The 5,377-nt window shown below is 42.6% G+C and overlaps 1 long non-coding RNA gene across 2 annotated transcripts in view; it reads right to left on the reverse strand.

Annotated features, from left to right (window-relative positions):
• Nucleotides 1-3,581: 3,581 nt before the first annotated feature.
• LOC116704294 (uncharacterized) overlaps nucleotides 3,582-5,377 on the reverse strand; it is a 125,303-nt gene continuing 123,507 nt past the window's right edge. For both annotated transcript variants that reach the window (XR_004335647.1, XR_004335646.1), the window contains one exon: nucleotides 3,582-3,939. This is a non-coding gene — a long non-coding RNA (uncharacterized LOC116704294). The remainder of the gene's footprint in view (nucleotides 3,940-5,377) is intronic.

Below are 5,377 nucleotides of genomic sequence, written 5' to 3' on the forward strand. Positions count from 1 at the left end.
GAGAGAGAGAGAGAGAGAGAGAGACACGCACACACACACACAGATTGAGTTGTGCATCCCACTTCCGAAGGAAGCCTCTGTTTATTTATTTGCTATATGTCTGAACTTGCCTGTCTTGATGTTGTTGTGTTGTAAGTGAGTCAGAAAGGGGCCCTTTATTAAATCACTGGGCTCTCCTGCTGGAGTGAGACTATCCCACAGATCTATGGTAATACACAGCCTGGGGTGGAGGACAATTCCATTAGTGGAGGACAGGGGCTTGGGCTGATAGCTCTACATATAGGGCCCCCTCCTCACTACAATACCTCTTGGCTGACTGGCCGTCAGGCTGTTTAGCCTGAAGTTTTATAGAGCTAATCACCACTGTTTGCACAAGTCAGAATAAATCTGCCCCCTGCACCTGAGTGGTAGACACACAAAGTATTGTCGTCATGATCCAAGTACCTGGCTCTGAAGGTTTGTACAATAGAGACACTGTAACAGAAAAGGTAATTAAAAGGAAAATCTGAGTTGGTCTTATTTTGATTGTTGTGGACATTATGGTTACTGGTAAAAAATAAGAATTGCTGAAATCTTGCAAAATCATAAAAAAAATAACTTATAAAGCAGAAAACATGAAAAGTCAGGCCAGACAGGTTTTAGGATTAGCCAAAATGATTTGGATAAAAAGAAAATTGTATAGGGCACCCAGGTAGCCTAATGGTTAATGTGCACAGCACATACCGCAACCTCCACCATTTGACCCACAACCGACGGACCTTTGCATTTGTCATACTGTCTGTTGTAAACATTCATCACAGTTTACAGACTGACCCTTAACTTCAACTTTGACCGATGGTACTTAGCATAGTTAAGTGCAAAATTTCCATGTGCAATGAGAGACTAATAATGCTATTTTGGGTGTCCTAAACCAGATACATTATCTCCTGTATGCAGGTTGGAGCTACCTCCAACACACAGCTCCATTTAGTTTACATTTCTGAGTTGCCCTTTACAAATTTAGGCCAAATGAGTGAGCAAGAATAGGCCAGGATTTGGTAAAGCCTGTGATGAAAGCCCACCACTCTTGTTTTTATTGTCCACTCTCCACCAGGCGGGGTGTTGTGTGAACTCTAGAGAGTTGTGGCTGCTGTTTGATCACACCATGGGAGTCTGACCTGTCAGTAAGTGGTGGCAAACATGGCCCACACACAGAGCAGTGAACAACTATGCATGCATATGTGTGTATGTGTTTCCCACACACAGTGCTACATACCTCACCAGAGGAGGCAGGTCACAACGTGTCAGAGTGTTGAGGATCCATAATGGCCATTTAGCCTTCAACAGCTAATATCAGCAGTGCTGATTTACAAGCAATTGGGCTGTGTGGTCGCTGGAGTCAGGAGCTGCATTCATCAAACCTGTTTGACATTAGCTGGTATGAACATAAAGCCAAAAGATACACATATATTATACCAAATAATAATAAAAATGAAAAGGAGATAATAAATAAACTGGTTACTATGCATAAGCTGCTCCCAGTACTGCATTTGATACCACCATGTACCATACACCCCTCCATGTTATGGCACTGGCTCTGGTAACCAGCTGTTTCCAGCCAGGCGGAGTGACAAGGGACCGGAGGGAGCCATCGAAACTCCGGGGACTATGACAGAAGCGTGGTGACAAGTGACGACGACGCCCTCCCTCATGCATGTGTCCCTGCACTGCACAGCACCCTCAGCAACAAGACAAGACGGAGATCACGCACCATGCTAAGCTAATAGCCACGATATGCTCTGCTAAAGTCAACTCTGATAGAGGCCTGGCTCCGTGATCACTGCTGATAGGGGAACAATGTGACTCGTAGATGTCAGATTGCATATATGGAAATGGCAGCTTCTCTTGTCTCCAGAATAATTTCTTTATCCAGCAATGAAAACTTGAAAAACAATGCATAACTCCAGAGTTAGATTAATAAGGATGTGTAAATACTTAAAGATTGGTGATCTGCAGGACTTGACCAGAGATTCACCTTCACCACAAAGTGTTGAGAAGTATCACACTGGTGCTAATGAAGACTGTGTTTGTTAGCTCTATTTGTTGCAGAGGCACAGTGTAAACAACATGTGCATGTAGGTTTGACTAGACACACACACAAAAATTAAATCTCAGCATTAAAAGCTACGACTCTTTGTACACAATCATATACACACTCCACTTGCCCCTGTGACCAACTGGAGACCAGAGAGACATTGACATGACCCAGATAATAGGCCTAAAGTATTGCCTCTACAATTTGATCAATTTGCAGTTTCCTCACAATAGCAGCCACAGCGCTGTCCCCCGCAGCTACTGTGTAGCTCCCCACGCCTAGCCATGCAGACGCATCACTGCTCACCACAGCAAGATGCTCCGCCTTTCACCCCTTTTCCCCCCAAATCACCGCTAAGCCTGCCTGATGCCTGCTGCCGGGACACAAACGTGCTCTTGCTCCTGTCATCTCTAAGCAAGCACAGACAGGAGGGAAAAAGGCTGACAGTTTGTCTTGTACCATATGCCACGTGGCAGCAAAGCCTAACTGATATGGCTGGAGTTTGGGCCACAGCCAAGGGCTCTTTTTTTATCTATTTTATTCTCTTCTTTCTTGCATGTGGCTGTGTCTTGGGCGGAAATGTGAAACAAAATCACTGTCTGCCCCTCACCAGGCTGGATTTACTGTCTGGGCCCAGCCAGTGCAGGGAGCTGCTTTGATCATTATTTGTGCAATATTTCAGACAGTACTCACGATAGGTCCAGCCACTGAAAGCTGAAATAGCCTCTTCACTGCTCATGGGAGACTTGGCGTGCTGAAGGGAGTCCGAGAAAACACTTTTCCAAAAGGAAAAAAAAAAATATGATAGGAAGTAACTATCCCATTTGCCTGAAGACATGTTTGTCTTCAGTAAAGCTCATCAATCATGGATTCACCTGTGGGGTCTTTCCACCCAGTGAAGGGCTGGAATTTTAACAATGTTGTCAATAGTTTAGAATGTACCTGAATAGCAGGCTTAGTGGAGGCAAATTTGTTACTGCTAATGTTTTAAACCTTCAAGAGTAGCATTGCTTTGATCATTTTCCTCAAAACAGACCCTTAGGCCGCAAAGAAATTTCAGAAAACTGTGTTGTCACAGATGCCAAGAAGGAACAAATTTATGTAGGTAAATACTTGTGTCGCTTGGTCTCCTGAAACTATGGGAAATTACCAAAATGAATATGATATCTTCCTTTGTGCTCAGAAAAATAAGACAAATATGTTTTCTCACTGAGAAAGGATTATGTAGACATGACTGGAAACAGGTGTGGTGATGAATGAGGATAAATCTCAAAATTATCCAATTTGCGGCAGAGAATCTTCAAAGGTTTTGGTTCTTATTTTTAATTTACAGTAATACAATGACTCAGTAGCAAAGGAAACAATAGTTTAATGAAACAAAATCTTGAGGATCTTTTTCTTTCTTTCTTACTTTCTAGCGCATCTCTGATTTCTCGTTATTGTTATCATTGCAAAGTACAATAAAAGTATTGATATGTCTATGTAACACTGGTGCAGGAGTAACACCTCCCTGATGTGTCATAATTCGCAGCAGCTAAACCTGGATCTGGGGCAAAGTGGTCACCATTTTCGCTCCAATGGTTCCCTCCCCGCCCTCGCCGAGGCCCAATTCAAGAAGGTAGGATGGAGGCAGGAGTTGATGAGAGAAATGACAGGTGAGTGACAGATGCCGTGAGGAACAAGAGGTGGGAGGGATGGGGGAGGATAGAAGCGTGCTAGCCAGGAAGGTGCAGCGTAGTGCCACAGGTAAAGAGATGCCAGGGTTGAAGATTGACGCACCTTGATGGCACTGGGAGGCAGATGTGACACAGGTGAGGGGCAGAGTTGGGGGACCTTCCAGGCTTCTCACAGCTGCTTCTTTGCTCCTGTGAGACAGATGCACAGAAAACCACTGAAACACTGAAAAACAACGCAATCATGTGTGTTCATTTTCACAAACAAGCTCACACTCACAGTTTTATGAAGTCAAGAAAACACAGAGGAAAGGACCAGTCTGATTCTAGCTTGAGTATTCTTCTATAAGTGAATTATTAATTTAGACATTAGATTCATAACATCAACCAAAGTTACTGGCTATTGACCAGCTCCTACCACCTATTTTCTTTCTCTACTGCCTTGTTACTTCCAGCCTTGCTGCCACAACTCCATAACAGGTGCCACATGTAACCCTTGATCGTGTCACTTTCTCCTCCCTTCTAAATCTATACTATCTCCTTCTTCTACACCCATTATAATTCAATTTTATGTTGATTTAACTCTACATACCCCTAACATAGGCAGTGGATTCTAGCCATCTACCTTCTTCTGAATTAAATAATGTGGAGCCATCACAATCATCTGTGGGTAATCATGATGTGAGCTTTGTGTTGTGTGGATAGCAAAAGTAGTAGGAGTAATTTCTTTGGCTCCACAAAATTTTGTCTTTGTTGAACAGTGATATAATAGGTGACATATAAAAAAAATACAATTATCGAGGCAGTATATTATGAGTCAATTTGCAGAATCAAGCCACAAAGCCAAAAAGATTCTTTGTAACTGAAAAACTATACACAAATCTGATGGACTGTACGATAGCATTACAAGAGAGTGAGACTAAGTAAGAGAGAGACAGCAACAGAACATCAGCTCACTTATTAACAAGTCATATCTTTTTTCTTTAATCCCTACAAAATAGGGCTGTCAATTGATGAAAATGTTAGTGTTAATTTAACTGTTCTAAATGTACTTTAAAAGGGACAGTCTTTCAATATTTTAATGCTCAAGTGAGTGTCTACTATTCCGCTGCAAATTCAGTTCATATAGACAGTACATGCAAAGAACTTCAGTCTCGGGGGAGAACTATCTGAAGGGTTTTGAAACTCATTCATCCATTTTTGCTCAAGTAGCTTTGTTTCTGCCAGCCATCCACTCCCGTTCATGGTTGTAAAATATCATAAGACCCGTAAGAACCGCTTCTGTTCCGCTGCTTTGCCTCCAGTGCAGGCAACCCCACCCCTACTGACTGCCTGCGCAGTGCTGCTGTGCTGTGGACAGAGGGGGAGAGAGCAGCACTGTTTAGTGTTTAACAGAGGGTAGAATGCATGCATGGGAATGAATGACACAAATGACTGAACAAAATTATAAACGCAACACTTTTGTTTTTGCCCTTATTTTTATGAGCTGAACTTAAAGATCTAAGATTTTTTCTACGTACACAAAAGGCTTATTTCTCTCAAATCTTGTTTACAAACTGTCTAAATCTGTGTTAGTGAGCACTTCTCCAGCCTAGGCCAGCCTAAGGCACACCTGTGCAATAATCATGCT

Source organism: Etheostoma spectabile, chromosome 16 (assembly GCF_008692095.1).
Source record: "Etheostoma spectabile isolate EspeVRDwgs_2016 chromosome 16, UIUC_Espe_1.0, whole genome shotgun sequence".
NCBI classification, from domain to species: domain Eukaryota; kingdom Metazoa; phylum Chordata; class Actinopteri; order Perciformes; family Percidae; genus Etheostoma; species Etheostoma spectabile.